Source organism: Tachypleus tridentatus, chromosome 2 (genome assembly GCF_004210375.1).
Source record: "Tachypleus tridentatus isolate NWPU-2018 chromosome 2, ASM421037v1, whole genome shotgun sequence".
Lineage (NCBI taxonomy): Eukaryota > Metazoa > Arthropoda > Merostomata > Xiphosura > Limulidae > Tachypleus > Tachypleus tridentatus.
The window spans coordinates 155,659,335-155,679,906 of NC_134826.1; the positions used below are offsets into that span (position 1 = coordinate 155,659,335).

The 20,572-nt window shown below is 34.1% G+C and overlaps 1 protein-coding gene and 1 pseudogene across 2 annotated transcripts in view; one reads left to right on the forward strand and one right to left on the reverse strand.

The window, feature by feature from the left end:
* The window catches only part of LOC143245433 (sodium- and chloride-dependent GABA transporter 1-like), a 220,192-nt gene that overhangs the window by 153,857 nt on the left and 45,763 nt on the right, over positions 1 to 20,572 (forward strand). The gene's annotated exons all lie outside the window — the stretch shown is intronic.
* Positions 1,315 to 17,697, reverse strand: LOC143245430 (protein brain tumor pseudogene; annotated as a pseudogene). Its single transcript, XR_013025625.1, has 2 exons — positions 17,424 to 17,697; positions 1,315 to 6,634 (listed from the first exon to the last, which is right to left on the reverse strand). The product of XR_013025625.1 is annotated as a protein brain tumor pseudogene (transcript).

The following is a 20,572-nucleotide window of genomic DNA, read 5'->3' on the forward strand; positions in this document are numbered from 1 at the left end:
CCTAACACGTAACCAGTACATCATGTTTTTGTTTTGATAACTGCATCTTAAAAGTCAGCTTGAAAAGAAACCTAAATCAAATGGAAGGAAACATTATATGACGCATACAAGTTTCTTTTCTATTTTACATTTAAGACAGAGAAACATTTATTATTCATTAAAATCTTCATATTGTTTCATACATACAGGTTTAACAACAAACTTTTCTATTTACTCATTGTTATAGGTTACTCAACTGAGTACTTTTTCTAGTTTCAACTAGGAAGTAGGTTTCGTGATACCTGGAGGATATACAATTTTTTTCTGGGAGAATGACCAATGATACATCTTGCACTATTGTATATAGTTACACAATATCAATAAGATTTCCTCGAGAACTCCCAACACAACATAACAGATCTCACTTTATCAGGATAGATATCCATGTCATTTTGCACTATGTACATTCAATTGTGTTTCAAAGAAAAATGTCTTTTAATTTTCTTAAGTTTTCAAACTTAAATCTGAGTAATTCCAGACATTTCTTTCACTTTCATATTATGAATTATTTTTGTTACCAGTTTCAACAAATAACCCATGAATATAGATATCTACTTCACATACCCTGTAAATATCACATATTTAATATCATAACACTTGTGTTACTAACAATATTCCAGACAAATTCTGATGTATAAACAAAGTACGTTTTCGAAAAACTAGACGAACAAAGTAATACAAACTCAAAACAAGAGAGAAGTATACAAGTACTCGATATTAAAAGTGTAACATAATGAAAATAAATTCTTGAAACATTCCATATTCAGTTAATGAGACTGGTGTATACCAAACCAGTAACATATCTGCTCACAATGTGAAACTCATTCTTGAAACATTCCATATTCAGTTAATGAGACTGGTGTATACCAAACCAGTAACATATCTGCTCACAATGTGAAACTCATTCTTGAAACATTCCATATTCAGTTAATGAGACTGGTGTATACCAAACCAGTAACATATCTGCTCACAATGTGAAACTCATAAAATCAAGAGCACTAGAAATATACTGTCTTATAGTTGGATGAAAACATTTTCTCGACATCACTGATTTTTAAACCCCGTTATTTTTAACCACACCACATAGTTACATAAGAAGATAACTATTATTACACGAACAAGGGTTATAATATTTCCCGAGTGTTATGTGTTACAAGTGCAGCTAAGTTTTAATCCCTCTAGAATGGAGACAGCAATATCTTATGAAATGGTTATACTTAGCACTAAAAATTCTTTTTACCTGTGCAGCAAATGGTAGGAAACAACACCCTGAAATTGGAAACAAAAATACTTTATTCAACGTAATACTAATACATTCACAACACGTTACCACAAAAAACATTCAAGGAAATAAAAATTTAAGTTTTACAATATATCCAAGGAACTTCTGGTTAAAAGCAGATTTGATACAACTTATTAGATTTAAAAAATACTGATGAAACTACAATGTAGTTTGGACCATTAGCTTGACCTGACACAAACTGCTAGCTATAAATACCATACTTAAAACCAATTCACCCTAAAACAGAATTAATACTCCCCAGATATGTCAGTAAAATTCTCATTGTATTAACAGAAGCAGAAACTCCCCCTCATTGTAAACATCAAAGTTGAACAAACTGAAACAGACCTTACGGAGTGGCAACTGAAATACTTGTTACACAGTTCAGACTTAATAAATACCATCTAGGTTACGTTATTTAAAAGCACCTTATTTAAATACATGTGGAAGCCAGAGATTTTGTTTCTCAAAAATATTAACAAAGACAAAGCATTCTTACTAGTTCTCTTCCCTCTCTTTGGCAAACAAGTTTGGTACAAGTTAAAAAAGGGAATGTTATTAGCAACTTCAAGTGCAATGTAATGTACTAGTAACTATACGGTCTGGGAATGGCCAGTCATTCTATACTTAAATTATAAATTTTTCAATTTCCTTTGCAATGTTTTTAAATTAAGTTTATTACATGAGCAACTGTTTATTCAACATAAACTAAAAACAATTATCAAAACGTTTTTTAATAATTTTTTATCTAAAGTAAAAACAAACAAACAAACATGGATGCCATAAAAGGAGTTTCTCTAAAATATAAAACGTATATTCAAGTTGTTTCCTTGCGAGATAAAATGAAAGGAAATCTCAAATATAAATAGAGAACATTATGTGCATAATAGAAATTAACTGGAATAAATTATTACTAAAAAAAAGTTTTCAAAAATTAGTAGACTTAAAACAAACTTGTTTGACCATAAACCTCTTACCCCAGAAGAACAAAAGTATTTCTGTCAGTTGTTTCAACATGTAAATAATTAATTACAAAATTATCATTATAAAAAAAAAGAGAATTTTAATTAAACATAAGTAAATGGAATTACATCGAACAAAACTACTAAAACCAAATTAACCATTTTTACAGTTTAAATGTTCATACAAATTTGGTGTAAGTGTATTGCAAAATAACTAAAAAAGCTAGAATCTCATCAAATACAAGATACACTTGTTTCAAACCAATAAAGATATACTAACAGGTAATTAAAAATATATAGTTTAATTTAAGATTGCTTTTCTTCAGTTTTTCAATAAAAAAACTTTTGTAACATAATAAATAACTCAACTGTTTACTACCCTAGAATTGAGCACTATCTTGGTATGCTCAGAATAATCACACATTTTTAAACAAATAAGTTCAACAAACAGATCACTACAGGTTATCCACAAGATCTTAATAAACACTTGTATTCCTCAACACCGCAAGTCCTTCCAACTTCAGCATCAGTTACAATTTAAATAGCTTCCTCCAAAGAGCTGTATTACTAACACCTTAATACTGCTCAACCAGCAACATATGACATGAATAATTAAGTATTTTTCAAAGGCAGTTTTAGAATCATAATTTAAATTGACTATCCTATGATGTCTAAGAGAGTTTTGGTATTTCAATAACAAGGTTCTAAGCAAGGCTACACCAAAAATGTTTATTATTATTGCTATTAAATAATATCTTTCAGGTTAAATGTACCAAATTGTTTAACAATTTATAAAAAATTCAAACAATTTTAGTGAACTAAAATACTGAAGTTTCATCCAAGTTTCACACCTGATGGGAACATGAGAAAATGTGCATCACAAACGTTGTTCCAACTTGACTTAACAAGCAGAGGTTTATTCACACAAATGTTAAGTAACTTTTCAATGGCCATAATACAGAAGACAAATTAATTACCCATTCAAAAGATTGTCCTTATTTGAATTTAATATTCTACTTATTAAATATACCCTGCAAAAAGGTAAATGTTGAGCCTGCAAGTTTAACAACGTTTAAATTTTTAATCTTAAATTATTCAAGAAAAATATACACTAATATACAGAGAATCCGAGTGACAAGAATAGAGAAAGAAAACTTATAAAAATAGTTTTTCTCCCTAGAAAATTATTAATTCATGTGAAACACTTCACGCTGTAAAGAGCTGTTTGTGTGGTTGAAAAAACACAAGTCCTGATCAAGGTTTTAAGAATGACAAGAAGACAGAAAGGAATGTGACTAGAACACTCTGGATGAATGATTTTTAATATCTGGAATCAGGAATTAATTTAAATAGAAAAACTATTGCAACAATGCAGTATTTGGAACAGAATAAATAAGATAAAACATAAGATATTTCAACATTTATAATTAACAGAATTGGCACAAATTTGAAATCATTAACACTATAGTTTCACATGGCTCAAAAAAAAAAAAAAATTCATGACTCCTACATTGACATATTCACTTTAGCTGCACTTGAGTGTTCCTAGACATTAAAAACAAGTTTTTAACATGTGGCCCCACCAATCAAGATCACAGCCTCTTGTAAGCAAACTTAGTAATTTCATGATTTAAATGGTTAGTTTACAATAAATAATATAAAACTGTAAGGAAATTAACAAATGATATTAATGACTCTTAGACTTGACACAAGAATATACTGGGAGCAGTCTTCGTGTGCAAGTTGTTGACTAGGGACATCAGAAACAGAAAAAAACAAAAAACAGGACCATGAGAATATTAGGGTTCAACAACTGGATATCCAAATATTTAAATGCAACAACTAAATTTTATACAATTGTGAATATAGTTCTTTCAAAAATATAATCTGTGATCAAAAAGCTGTAGGTTTATCTTCAGTGGGGAAAATATTTAAAGAGGAAGTACTTTATTTACAGAAAACACCTACTGGTAGCAAAGAGAAATATCACTGTGTGAAAATCAAGTTAAACTTTCCAACCAATATTGTGGAGAATAGGTAGCTTCCATTACATCGCAATTCCTTGTGTTTGAAAGAAACGATAAACATAGAGCCGATAGTCCTTGCTTGCTAATACAACAGAACCATTGTCTATAACAGCAACATCAAAACATTGGGCATGTTTCACCTTGCTTTCCAAAGCACTGACCAACTGCCCATCTTGAGTAAATATTGTAATATTAAAATTATTGTGATTATCTGCTACCAGAATTTCTCCAAGAGGACTAATGCATACACCAATCGGGTAGTTCGTTATTCCTTCTCCTCCAATCTGCCACAAGAACATTCCTTCATAATTGAACACTTTCACACAGTGAGCTCTGTTATCACTGATGAATATTTCTTGTTTGTCGTTCACGATGACTCCGTTAGGAAACTCCAGGTGCTTCGAACATCCAAACTTGTGATGAACGTTGCCCAAAAGATCAAACACGATAACACGCATCACCTTACATTCCACCACAATAATACGACCTTTATTGTCAACAGTCACACCTCTTGGATGTTGGAGGATATTGGCTCCAAACTTGCGGACAAACTGTCCATACTGGTTGTATATCTGGATCTGATGTGTTGGGCTTCTCTCAGTAACAATAATATCTCCAGAAACCTTTACAACAGCAACTCTGTTAGGATACAGCAATTGGCCATCTCTTTTCCCACATTCTCCAAACTGGAACTTGAACCGACCTTCCTTGTCAAAGATCTGGATCCTGTGGTTATTGGTGTCAGCTACTATGATATCACTCTGAGCATTCACAGTTACACCACTTGGTTCTGTAAACTGACCCTCCATTACTCCAAACTCCCCAAACTTGCAATAATAGATCATCTTCTGACGCTTTACCTGAGACTTTAGAGGAAAAATATTCGAGCTGAACAACTTAGGTGACAAGTCAAACAGAGCATCACTTGAAACAGGGAAAGGTTCTGAGCCATTTTGAAACATGTCATTAGGGCACTTGACCACTTCTCATAAGAAGTTAAATCTCCCACATTAGTTAGAAAAGGACCAAAAGTGTTAGTCAATCTAGACTGTTTTGAAATTCCATTTGAATTAAACATATGACCATTCTGATGAGATCGCTCTGATCCAATTACACCATTTGACCTTGCAGTTGGTTGTAGTTTGACCTCTACAGGCAATTCTGAATTTTGTCGAAGATATCCAAATGTGTTTCGAACTCCAATTTTAATATTTTCGTAATTAGACACAAACTTAAGATCTAGCATATTTAATTCCACAGATGGGCTGAATCCAAGAAGTTTTTGAAATTTTGAGGTCAACAACTGCTTAAACATAAGTATTTCAGTATTACTTGAAAGTTTTATCATTTTTTTCCACAAACTCACACATTTCATGGGTTTTGTTAATGTTCTCTTGGATCTTTTGACCAAGAAGTGAAAGATAAACTATTTTTGAATTAAAGGCATCATCAAGGTCTTTCAGAATCTCTTTTTCTCTTTCTTGTAGGACTGAGCAGTAAAACTGGTGGGTGTCTTTGATTTCATTCTGTGCTTTTTCATACTGGATTTGGTAGTTACTGGAAGAATGTTCTATAGTTTTCAAAACATTCTGCATGTCTGTCTTTTTCAATCTGGAATTTTCAATCAAAGAACCTACAAATTCTACCTGCTTATGTCCAACTTCTGCCAGATGGTCAAAGTTGTGTAGGCCTTTTGGATGTTCAGTTATCACACAGTCTTTGCAGATCAGGACATTACAGGTCTGGCAAAAGAACTCCAAGATTTCATACTTGTGGTGTGAACAAAAGATAGGTTTCTCCAAATTAATATTATCTTTACTACTCTGTAACTCTCCCAACGTGATAACCCGATGCCCCTCAAAGCAGTGCATGAACTGGTGAGCCATCACACAGTTGGAGCATAAAAAAGTTGGCACAATCAAAACAGCGAGCAACTGCATTATTTTCTTTAGTTCTGCAGCCAGTACAGGAAAGCGAAGTTGCTTCCATTGCATTGACCTCCAAAATATTGCTAACAGCATAATCCGAGAGAAGTCCAGACACACCCTGGGCTGTCAATAAGCACTCTTCTTGACAATGTGGGCATTTGATCATATCTGAAGATTCTTGGATCTTCTCAAGACAAGGCTGACAGAATGTGTGAAGACATGGTAAAACTTTGGGGATGGTGTACACTTCCTGACAGAGGGGACACTTGGTAAGAGGGCTGTCTTCCCAGCCGTTGTCAGCACTGGCTGACGTGGTGCTAAAACCTGTTGATTCTGGTGAAGAAAGTGTAGGAGATGCCATTCTGTTGTCAGAATCTCTGATAGAGGAACAAACACCTGTAATAAAAAGGTAACAATAACATTGCACATACATCTTAAAATAAATACTTCCAGTATCACTAACATAGTGGTTTAGCACCATTTTGAAAACACAATTTGTGTGTGCAGTCTGTTGTGTTTTTACAGAGAATAGCAATACTAATGGTCACTTCCTTATTCCATAACACAAACTTATCTAAACTACATAGTAGCAATGTTAGAAGTTTTAGTCATTGCATTTTCCCATATTGAATATTAAAACATTGAAACAATCAAAAATTTGATATTCACTACTAATATTTCAGTTATACAGCTAAATCAAGATACCCTAACAAACACGCAACAGAACAATTAAATCACTATTCTGTTATCAAAAAAAGTGCAGACAAACAACAAGTCAGTGTTGACAAAAGTAAAAATCCCCACACCCACAAAACAATATAGTTATAGATGTATACCAGAACCAGCTGCTTAATGTGACCACTGGGAAAAGTATACTTTCACTCAAAGTTTGTAACATTGGTTGAATTATCAGACAAACAGTAATTCTGTTATCTAATAGTCTTACTTTATTGCAATTCTTACTTGCAAAAAACTATGTTAAGTATCCTTACCAAAAACATTATACAATATGTACTACATGCAAGACAAACCTCCAGATGACTAGGTACCTTGAGCCAAAAAAATCTAGTCAGTTTATCTACAAGTGAGCTAGAAATGAACACAGTACATACAATAATAAAAGCTGGTATATATTTTTTCTTATTCAAATTGCTTCTCTGAAATACCACCAGGCAGTCCCACCATATCTGTCCTCAAGTGTCATCAGGCCCCACCCCAAACAGCTTCCCTCAAATTATACAGAAACTAATAAACAACTTTTGCACAAGTTACATTACACACACACACACACACTATTCTATACATGTATTACAAATATACAACTACATATTTTGATTTTACTGGCACATTACATAGAAGATCATTATTTTAATTTGTAATAAACCACATGAAAAAATGTAATACAATGTTGATTTCATGGAGGAGAGAGTAGAAACTTGTCACACCTAAACATTGCGACTGCCAACAACATTTGAACAACACTATAGCTGTATAAAAAGCTCAACTAAACACTTAAGACCACATATAACGATTCATAATAATATAAACGCTTGTACAAATCATAAAACCTACACAAAGAACTGGGCACTTCATATAGTAGCTTATAAAGCATGCATAAACCAAACACTGACAAAACTATTACTTACAAGTGACTGTGCTAATGAAATCCATACTGATCTCAAAATTCTATATTTTTTCAATAGTGACACAAGTGTCACGACTAAAATCGTTGTTGCTTGATGTTCCCTACTTACCTTTTGGTCTGCGCCTCTCAACAATAGATATATCTTCTATACTTGAACGACACTTAATCTCACTAAGTCACGTTGTAACCATAAGTTTTCCCGTTGCGTTTCGTCTGTTTTCATTAGAAATTACTGATGATAACTACCCGGTAACAAGCGATGAAATGAACGTTAGCTATTCGTTCGATATAGATTTACCGTGTATACAGCAGTGAACAAATGGGACACAAACGGTTAGTCACCTTGACGCATCGTGGGCTCTGCTCGTGTGTCATCGCACGAAGAATTAACGTCCAATGTAAGCTAGTGCCATACACAAGCTAAGGTTGTGCTTAAATTTGTTTTTGGACGGCAAAAATCTTACCTTTTAAAACCTCTGTTTCGTTGAACTAAGCTTAACGTGTAATAATTTCTGGCTGCTGTTCAAACTAAGTTATCCATGAGGAAAAATCAGTGAACGGCTTATCTTCGATAACATTTGATAAGGAAACTATCATACGTATTGCAGCCGACAAAGAAATACCACTATCAACGGAGAACAAAATTCGCATTACCTTGCACCCTAGTTTTCTGTTCCTGCTAGCATTGCATCGAATCAAAGCTTATGTCCCCGCGAATGTTACTGTAACCGCGATACAGAACTGAGATCCCCCCCCCTTTCGATTGATATATTTGACTACGCTCCAGGTCTCAAGTTAATTTATTTTTATCCTGCCCAAAATAATTTCGTTTTGAGAGCAGACTCGTGCAGATCCTATCAAGTAATAAAACTAAATCGGGTATACACGGCGCACAAAAAAAGAAATAACAAAAAATATATATCAGATTAATTTACCCTAATCCAACTTAAAGAATTTATGTGCCACGGCTATTGTGGATTCCCTCTTGTTTTTAATCGTGGCAGGTTGCTTTATGACGTTGAATCTACTAGAATTCGGCATCTACTTCAAACCATGCCCGTGAAGAAAAATAAAGGTCCTTTTCCTATCTCTATCATAAAAAATGTTTGTTTTGATTCAAAGATGCTTAACTGGGTTTCCAAGTTTAAGTATGTAGGGAAAGTGGAACCTCGATTTTAATTATTTTAAGTGCGTAAAATTAAGTGCGACTATGCGGGTAAATATATATATAAAATCAGCAGAAACACCATGCTAGAGGTAGGTGGCTGTTTGTACTAGTAAGTACTTCACTGAAAAAAAATAACAGAGAAGTGTTCGGACTGTGCTATTTAGTAATATACAACTCTCTGCATCAAAATGATTCAATATACAGAACTGAAATTGTCGTATATTAAACGTGGTCAAATTTATAGAAAAAAACTTTTTGTTAATAACCCGTATTTTTTCAATGTTTTATGTATTTTACCGTATGAACGTGTTAGACTGACGTGTATATTATTTTGTACAGCATATTGAAATGTACTGAATCCCCGATAAACATATCAAACGAGAATGACACATTTCTTGAAAGCTAACATGGAGTACCGTTATACAAGAAAAGTGTCAGCTTTACTTTTTTATTCGATTTTCTCTTAACCTTTGAGAAATTGTAACAGAACTTTCTGCCACTTTTCATCAGAAAGTTCTATGAAAATACTCGTGCAGTAGTGAAAGATAGTACGGTAGTTCTAATGGTCTAATTCAATCACGTCAACTCTTCTAGCCTGACTGAAGTTTTCCTTTTGTTGTTTGTTTTATTAAGTATCTTCTAGCCTAACTAAGTATGCTTTAACTTCTGCAGTTGTCTCTTAAATCACTTTTCCCTAACTGAATATTATATACTTCAAGTTCTGTTCAATGAACATGTTATTGCGTTATACTAGTTTTGGGGCCTAACCAAATCTAGTAAGTCACTTCTAACTTAACTGGCTCTGACGATTTTATAAAGTCAAGTGTAACCTTACTGAATCCACTTTTCTTCGTGTTGGTCTCGCTTTTCTTAAGTTACTTTGGCCTAATTGATTGTTTTAATATCTGTTTTTAAATTCATGTTATACAACAGATTTGCACGTCAACGTCATTTAACAGAATATGTGAACAAACTGTGAATGTATAAGTTAGTATTCAAGAGATAATATTCTAGTTCAAACAAACCGTAAACACTTAAATGTCTAAAGAATCACCATGCTCACAGGCGGAAAGTAAAGCCTGTGGGAAAAATAAAAAAGCAATCCAAATTTATGAAGAAAGTTTGAGAAACTAGATAATTTATAGTTAACTGTGTATACATCTGATAGAGTAAACTTTGTACACTTTTAAAGAAAATATCTTACATTATATTCACACAGCTAACTTTACAATAATAAACGTCTCATGTTACTCAATGTTTGTGGCATATTATACCTTCAGCTATAAACAATCGTGACAAATTAATGACTATATTACATTGAAACCTGTATTTTAAAAAGAATATATCTCAAGAAATAATTTACAGCTAGTTACTTTACAGGTGATCTTTAAACTACAGCATTGTTTATATTATACAATTGGGGCAAACAATTCACGTTTTGAAAGTGTGTTAAAATGAAATCAATGGTAAGCCACATAGACAACCAAACAAAATCTTCAGTTATTCCATTAAAAACTCAATGTATTAGAAATAAGGATTGTAATACTACACACTGGCATCCAGTCTGGACAGTGTGAAGTTATAAGGCAATGACTTAATATATGATCAGTATCTACAGGTTTGTAGAAAATTCTGGAAAGTGACATAGCTACATATCGTGTAATTACATATCAGAAACATTACTACGCTGCTGTTACTTTCACATTAACATTACATAGTTGTAAAAAAAAAAAAAAATTATTTGTACGAAAGAAGCAAAACTATTTTATGAAAGTTTCAGTTAAACACAATGAGAAGATGTGTTAATTGTCCAGTATGGGTGTTTGTTTGTTGATTGTTTGTGTTTTTGAATTTCACAAAAACCCACACAAGGGCTATCCGCACTAACCATCCTTGACTTAGCAGTGTAAGACTAGAGGGAAGGCAGTTAGTCATCACCACCTGCCAACTCTTGGGGTACTCTTACTAACAACCAGTGGGATTGATGGTAACATTATAATGCCCTCATAACTGAAAAGATGAGCATGTTTGGTTGGATGAGGATTTGAACCTGTAACCCTCAGATTGTGAATCGAATGCCCTAACCACCTGATCATGCGGAACCATCTTCATTGTAAATATATTTAACATATTACGGTTATTGATTCAGGTTGTCCACTGATTCTTGTAGCAGGTAATCAGTACTTTGTAAGCTGTTTATGTATACAAGATAGGCAACAAAATTATTTTATAAAGTCCATTGTAATTTCCAGTCATAACAGAAATGTCTGTGATGATAATTCTCAAGAACACTAGAGATATGCTATCTATCTTATCTCTCAGATGGGATAAATCTAATGCTCTAGAGAGCTGCCACCAAAGACAAGTTTTATTACTGTAATTATGGAAATTGTAACACACTGATTATAGCCATAATTTTAATGTACATCTTACAGTAATTTTATTACTGCTTTACAGTCTTGATTTTAATTACATAAAGCAATAATAAAATTACTATAAGATAGACATTAAAATTATGACTATAATCAGTCTTACCAGTTCTAATTGTTTTATTTCCAGAAATAAGTAGAACAATTACAGTTATCTCAGGCTTACAACCATGACCTATGTTAGGTAATCCCCTCCATTACCACAAATTATTAGTAAAATCAATTATGACATTTAATAAATATTATGATTTTTGCTAATAGGGTTATTTTGACCCATCAATAATAAATGACCTGTCTAACATTACTAGAAAACCTGCACTTTTTTTACAAGTAGAAAATATCCAGTTTTCTGACTTATCCTATTTGTCTATAGAACAAGATGTCTACTGTGAGAATTACTTAAGATGTACACACTTTAAACACGACACCCACAGCTTTGAGTGTCAGCTTGTGTTACACCCTATACCAAACTCACTCACAGCGTCAGGTATAATACCTGCAATATTTAGTGATGTCAAGAAAACCCACTTGTAGAGAAATATATATGTAAAAACGGCTCGTTTGGGTTGAGAAAATATATTACGTAGAGGAGCGACCAATGTTTCGACCTTCGGTCATCATCAGGTTTTTACATATATATACCTGCAATATTTCTTTAACTCTCAGCATGTGTTAGAGGATGAAATAGTTCAAAAGGTTCTGGAGTAATTCAGGTTTAGAAAGTTTTAGGGGAATTTCGGACCATTGAAAAGGAAAGTGCAGAAGAAGGGAAGAAAACAAGAGGCTAAGTAGGAAAAAAAACAAAAACATACTGACCAGTAGGTTTATTACTGCATTTTTAATTTTAATAAAGCTACTCAAGGGCAATCTGTGCAACAAGTAGATTTCAGAAACTATATACTGACCAATAGGTTTTGTTGACACATATGTTCCACTATGATAAAAGCTAGAGAAGGATTTAGAAGACTTAATAGACACTCTGAGAAACAAATAATATTTTATACAAGTATTTAGTCATATGTACGTTGTACCCTATACAGTATTGTTGTAGCAGTTCCTGTTGTTTTGTTAACTCTTTGATTAAACAATAAAGCAGCAGTTATTTATTCCACTAGCTCACAAGGCAATAGACCTAACTGTTAACTATAACTAAATAGCCACTTATTTCTTAAATTTTCTCTCGTATCTATGGCACAAGGTCAAAGCTGGCTGTTATCCCACTAATTAATTAAACTGAACAAAGTTTATGCTTATTGAATACTGTTGGGTGTTCCTTAGAGATTTTTGGCTGCTGATCATGAAAATCACATCCAAATTTGCCCATCATGTACGGTTTCATCGAAATTTTCAGCTTTGTCATGTTTTTTCTTATATTTGTGTCCAAAAATTTTTGTTTCTGTAAGAGACCTATGAACAATATTTTATGCAGTCTGGACATGCCCAGACATGAAATCAGGCCAGGTTGGAAGCTGTTCTGTGGAAGTATGCAGCCCAGGCATGCCTGGGCAGGCTGGAACCAGCTTGACACTGTCTCAGCAGGCTATAAAAGTGACTTACATACACAGACGCTGCTCATTAGATTAACATAGACCTTATAGAGTGTGCATATTGTTTCAGAATACAGCATTGCCTCTGTAGCACTGTACCAAGTAAGTTAGATGTTATAGACGTTTCACAGGATGATTGGTGTTGGTCAATATGTATTGTCAATGTCGTAACAGCTGTGATACATTCTGCTATATTTGTGGTGAGTATACACTTGTTCATCAGAGATGCTCAATGATTGCTCTTGTGAAGAAAGCATATTATCTGTACTTTGGCTGTAAAATTGGTGATCAAGACCAGGAATAGGTGCCTCACATTTGTTGTGCAACATGTGCTGTCTGTCCGAGAGCTTGGCTCAGAGACACTCGAAAGACAATGCCGTTTGCTGTCCCGATGATATGGCAAGAACAGAAAGACCACGTGACAGACTGTTTCTTCTGTTTGACTAATGTATCTGGTTTCTCTGCCAAAACCAAGAAGTCAATTGAATACCCTAATCTGCCTTCAGCAATGAGACCCGTGCCACATGATGACAGTCTTCCGATTCCGAAACCACTAGAGGAATGGACCTTAGACGAACCAGATCAAGAAACTACAATGCAGGGAACTGGCAGTGACATTGATCTGGATTTTGAACAGTGCTCCTCAGGCAATCCACATCTCATAACACAGTCAGAATTAAACGATCTGGTTAGGGATTTAGGTCTGTCAAAAGCCAAATTGCTGGGTTCGAGACTGCAGGAATGGTGTTTGCTGTCACCAGGTATGAAAATTTCTGTTTTTTGAAGCCACCAAGATGATATAACCAAATTCTTTGCACAAGTTGACCGGTTCTGTTTCTGTGTTGACATCGAAGGATTGTTCTCTGCTTTGGGTTGTGACCATGACCTACAAGAGTGGCGTCTCTTTATTGATTTATCAACGTTAAGCCTCAAAGTTGTTCTGTTACACAATGACAACGTTCACCCTTCAATACCTGTTGGCTCTGCAGCACACATGAAAGAAACCTACGAGAACATGGAAATGTTGCTGAAGCACATCCAATACAGCAAGTACAACTGGAATATCTGGAGATCTGAAAGTTGTTGCTCTGTTACTGGGACTGCAACTCAGCTATACAAGGTACTGTTGTTTCATCTGTGAATGGGATAGTCGTACCAAAGAGTCACATTATTCTAAACAGAGCTAGTCACTCCGTAAAGAGTTAGTTATAGGACAGAAAAATGTGGAGCATGAAGCAATTTTGACCGGTCAAAGATTTTTTGCCTCCTCTTCACATAAAATTGGGACTTATGATGAATTTCGTGAAAGCAATGAACAAAGAAAGAGAAGGTTTTCGTTATTTAAAACAGATGTTCCCTAGAATAACTGAGGCCAAAATCAAAGAGGGCATTTTTTGTTAGCCCTCATACAAAACAAAGAAGTGCAACATGTCACTCAAGATTCATTTCCTCTGCTCACACTTGGACTTCTTCCCCGCAAATCTCGGTGCTGTCAGTGACAAACATGGTGAAAGGTTTCACCAGGACACTGCTACAATGGAAAAACAATATCAGGGCAACTGGAATCCATCAATGCTTGCCGACTACTGTTGGACACTGCAACGTGGTGCACCGGAAAAATCAGGAGCAAAACACTTAATTATGTTGAACTTAATAGCGTATTAGAAACATAAACACAATTAAATAGGTTATTGCCAGTAAACAGTTAATTGTCTATTTCTCAGAGTTCCTACGTGATGAAGCAAAAGCAAAACTATATTTGTGCATACCCACCAGGTACCTGTCAAACTTTTCAGGAAGCAAAACTTTTTAAAAAAGATTGTTGTGCAGTATTATCAGCAGTAGTAGACTCACCAATTTACCAAATAATTAATTCTTTATTCAACGTACAAAATTTGTTATCAGTATGTTATGCCTCAACTCTCTAGAAAACAACACAAAATTTCAACATCAAAATAAAAGTAATTTGTCTAACCTTAAATACCTTGGTCCACTAAACTAACTTTCAAAAACAACTTAGCTTTCCAACTTCACATGTGCTTTTTTACCTGCATGTCTTCAATGACCCCTAAGAATTGTATTTTTACTCGACAGACCTTCCTACCTCATCATCAGGTTTTCAGCTGCCTTTTCACTTCAGAGATAGCACTATATGTTTCCACCTACCTTTAGGAACTCCCAAATCTTAAGACTTGATATCAAAGTGTATTTCAAGAGAGTCACTTTTTTGAACTTAAAATAAGAGCAGAGGATGGTTAAACTGCCAAAACCCACAAGTCAGTGGTCTTCAAACTATTTAGTCTGACTAATTGAACTTTTAAACAGAAAACACTTTTCTGATGAACAGTTTGAACCTACTGCTTGTAACATTTACCTAGGTATTACCAACTACTTGGACTGTTGCTGTTTATAATAATTTTCTACTTAGCAGTTAAAAAACAGTTTTACATTAATATTACAGATACCATGGACACAATGTCAACTAATTTTGGTTTACTTAATGTTCTGTATATCTCATTAGAACTAACATGATACTGGAGAATGACCAAAGTTTATTGGTTTGTTTTTTCATAAACAAGTTTTCCTATGCTTAGATATATCATCCTTTTGTTCAATATTACAACCTGAGAAAAAAATTCCTTTAAAATTAATGTTTCACAAACACTTGATCACTCCCAAAAATATTTAAAGAACAATATGACAAACCACGTGATGGATGGACACTTCACAGATACAATGAAATTAAACTTTGTATCCACAGAAGATCTCAGAAAAATTTCTTAAGATTTAAAGTATAGCCACAACACTACTAGATTTTACACAAGGTTTCAAAAGATAATCATCCAAGGAACATGAAATTATCCCTCCTGCAAGAAGAAATCTTCATTTTAATGGATTTACTTACAATAGGTAAGCATATCTTTGTATTCTGTTTGACTACTATAGGTGGTACACTTTCACAACAATTTAAACAACCTTTGAGCCACAAATATACTCATTAGTGTAATAGTGGATGAATAACATCTGTGGTACACACAGTAGTTTTCTTACCACATAACAGATAATTATCTTTGGTAAAGCATGTAGTGGAGGGCAACCAGAAATAACACACTGGAAATATGTGCAGTGGAGGATACCCAACCAGAATAACGTCCTGGCTACTGATACACTTACAGTAAAACACAGTGCACTTTGTTCATGGATGTAGTTCTGATCAACAAAAATGCTACCTTGGTTACTGATGCAGGTATTGAAAACCAGTGTGGTATCTAAGCTAAGCAAATAGTGAGGGCAAACATTTAGTAATTAAAAAGATATTGCAATAGTTTTATCACTGAAATATAGAATAGCTAGAGATGGTATGATAAAAATTAAATTTGAAAATGTTTAGTTGGTAATGGCGACTTGAATTCTCAATATATGTGTAAAGTTGAGAAATATACATTACCACATTTATTCACAAACAAATTCTTAGAACTTTAGTTTGGAATCTAATAAATGTACTATATATATGTTCCATTTTCTTAAGAGTTCTGTTGGATGAGTATAGCAAAGTATCAATCTACTTTTATATTCATACCCTTACCAACATGAAAATATTAAAGTTGGCTAACTTAACTTCAAGTTCTGTTAAACTGTTATAGACATCTGAGAAAGTGACAGTTGGTTCTTCAAAATGTCTTTTTGGAAAGGAACACCAAACAAGACAGATAGTATGCTCTTGTTCAACACCGCAGTAGAGAAGCTACTAAATGTAATCCAATTCCTTCTTTAACTTTTCTTTCAAAAATAATTTATAAAACCAATGCATGAACAATGTTTCTTATAACTTACCTTTCTACAGTTTTAGCCACAACACTCAATGTGACAACGTGACAAATTAATAAACAGGCATTACCCACATCAAAGACCTAATAATTAAATAAAATTGTGAATACCAAAACACTCACTACCCATTTTACTTTTACTTTCACAAAGAGCCCATACAAATATTACAAAAAATGTGTCGACGGGAATAACAAAACAAGGATTATTTATTATATATACATACTTAGTACAAACGTTTATTTCATACCAACCATTTCTACATGTATTAATTCATCAACTGTGTAGAACTATCTATTCTATAGTGGAAAGTATTACAAGACACCGTAGTTTCAAACTCCAGTCAGCTGGGAACAAAGAAATATCAACTGTCAAGTTAAAGCGAAGTCCGTTATCACAACTGTTACCTAGCGCACTGCAACGACTCGACAGTCAAAATAAGATATTTAAGACAAACAATGTCAATGATGGTATGACAAGTACTTTAGCATATTAAATTACTTCTAAAATAATTATATTTATAACATAGCTACATTTTGCGCTTACTAAATATAAAAATGAATCTACTTACACGTGAAAACTTTCTAAAGTGTGAGACTCAAACGGAAGACATATTTGCTTGTTTTGCCATCTCAGCGATGTTTGTTAGCCTCGTTTTCGTGTCACCTTTACTTATTAAACAAGTATGCGTCATGCGGATGTGCACAGAACCGAAATGGAGGTCAAAAGACCTGTCGTTAACCTTTTCAAAATTATGTAAGGTAACTGACGGCTTACTGTACTATAGGTTTAGTACCTTCGATACATTACACTCAGTTTATTGTCGAATTTTGCCTGAGTGTTCATGTTACAGGAACAATATTTTGTCCAATAATAATACTAAAAATAACGCACTGGAGGATGACCTTGGACGCACACTGTTGCAGTATCGATATACATTCGTATCAAAACAAAAAGTGTTATTTCACATGACAAATTTCCTCGTGATTAAGATTTTGTTTTGCACAACTGACAGAATATTTTGTAGTTCTATAATTTACAACCGGCATGTTATATTTTCTCTGACTTGAACTTGCTGGGTGTATAAGGCAAAATTGAAAAATTAACTTACTGAAGTTTTTTTTTATTAGAATAAATTTTCTTACTCAAAATTTCGTTCACTCTCAAACTAAACTTTAATTGTGTTTAAAACTGAGTTTACAATGGTATATTTTTTTTACTCTGAACGCCCTCCAGTGGCTCGTCTGCAGATTTACAACATTAGAATCCGTGTGGGCAGAGAACGAATAGCCCACCGTGAAGTTTTTTTCTCAATAACAAATAAACAAACTAGTTTGAGATACACTTGTTCATACGTGTAAAGATAACTTCGCTCGCGTTAAGGATTGGAATTATTTTAAATTATTTTTGTATATTTTTCATCTAGCAAAGCAGAATACACCAACATTTGCTGTTACCAAATCGCTCTGTATTGTTCACGATTCCTTGCAAGATATAATTATCACGATATGAAATCTTTAGTTCTGGTCACAATATTCATGCTGTCAGTTTCGATAACAAACATTATCTTTATGAATATGAGCTAGAATGGCCTGGTGCTTAGAACACCTGAATCATACCCGACTAGACGTGGGTTTGAATCATACCCGACTAGACGTGATTATTCTTTCATCCGAGGTGGGGTAGAAAATGTTATGGTCAATTCCACTTTTTGTTGATAAAAAGAGTAGCCCAGATCTTGCAGTGGGTGGTGTTGATTACTTTATTTTCGTCGTTTGTTTTGAATTTCGCGCAAAGCTACACGAGGGCTATCTGCGTTAGCCATCCCTAATTTAGCAGTGTAAGACTAGACGGAAGGCAGCTAGTCATCACCACCCACCGCCAACTCTTGGGCTTCTCTTTTACCAACAAATAGCGAGATTGACCGTCACATTATAACGCCCCCACGGCTGAAAGGCCGAGCATGTTTGGTGAAGGGCATTCGAAAAAATAACTTAAAAGAATCTTACAGAAACTAACAAATCTTAGTGTGGCTTTCTGTCAATACATTATTTTTAATATAAAGATTCTTGGAAGACTCGGGTTATTTATAACCTTCACCTGGTATTAGAATATCCTGAAGCCATATATAATCTTTAATTTTGTCATTATTTTCTAGAACACTTTGAAGTCTCGGGTAATATTTAAGTTAGGTCCGGTTTTAGGATTTTCTGAAGCCTCCGATAATACTCAAGTTAGGCCTAATATTCGGATCCTTTGAGACATAGACCGTAGCCATAGATAGGATATCACTGGGGTCGAGACCTCGGTTAAAGTTTGAAACCAAAGGTAACGTACTATTTAATTTTACACCTCGTTCTATTATGTTTATTCTGTTACTGTCCATATACATCTGATTCTCAGGTAAATTTTCACCTAGATAGAGACATGGTCTCAGACCTCAAATAATCTATAACTTAGGACCAGTATTCTTTGACGATATAAGTCTTCTCTAAATTAAACCTATAACTGGAAATGCTTAATTTCTGTAGAGTATATTGGTGTATGGAACACATATATAATACTAGGAAAAAACCGCCTTATAACACCAAAATGTTTTTTATTAATTAAACACACAACGTGTCGTTTTACAGCTTCTTCAAGAATCGCCACTAAAACCCAAAACGACAGTATAAATTTTCAAATGATTCCACCATTTAGGACAGATGACCTGAAATGTATATTCTTTTTTAATGATCTCAGCTGAGTAGCGAGATTATTTTATGTTAGTGATGTCATTTGCTTTATTGTCATCACTTAATTCGTAATGTCAACGGTAATCAGGACACTACGAACTAATCTACTGTTTATCAGGGAACTCCTGAGTAGGCCATCTAATATTATTTCAAGAGGGTAACCATTGGAGTATCTAGGTGTAGACACTAGTAACACGATAATCTAGCATGTTTAAGCTGTATTCTCCACGTCAAGACTCAGGGGTGTAATGTCTTGTATTTAAACCTATATAGAAACACGATAATCTAGCATGTTTAAGTTGTATTCTCAACGCTTTTAACCATAATATACTGAAAACAAAGGATCGCCTGCTGTTTCAAGACTGTCTCTTCATGCTCACCCTGAAAGAAAAACTTAAACACACTTTTTATTTTCCAGGAAATTATTGTCTTAATCCTCTTAAATCTCTACAATGTGCCGGCTTCCGCTGCTATTCCATTAAACGATCATCCTGGTAGAGAAATAAGACGGTCTTACGGAAGCCTAGCTGTTCTTATCTAACCCTAAAATTTGTATACTCGCATCTTCGTTAAGTAACACAATGAAATATAAGGTCTTTATTTTTATCTTGCCCCAGTGTCTGCAGACTCTACCGCTAGAAACCAGGTTTCATAGTGGGCAGAGCATAGATAGCCCTTTTTGTGGCCTTCTATTTAACAATAACAACTTTATTCTGTAAATTCACCGATAATCTTATAAGCCTCTTTAAGGTAATTTATTTCGCTTTTCTCAATAAACCTTAGCCTATCTCTTTTATTTAGTCATCGTAGTAGATATCCTCTGAAGCCTTTCCAACAAGTCAAAATGCTTTATAGCACAGTATTCCACCCTAGGCCTAACCAGTGATTTGCATACAAAGACAATAACTTCTTTTCACTAGTATTCATTACTAGGACATCAGTTGCCCTAAACACAGCCCAACAATGGTGCCCCCCTCGGCCCTCC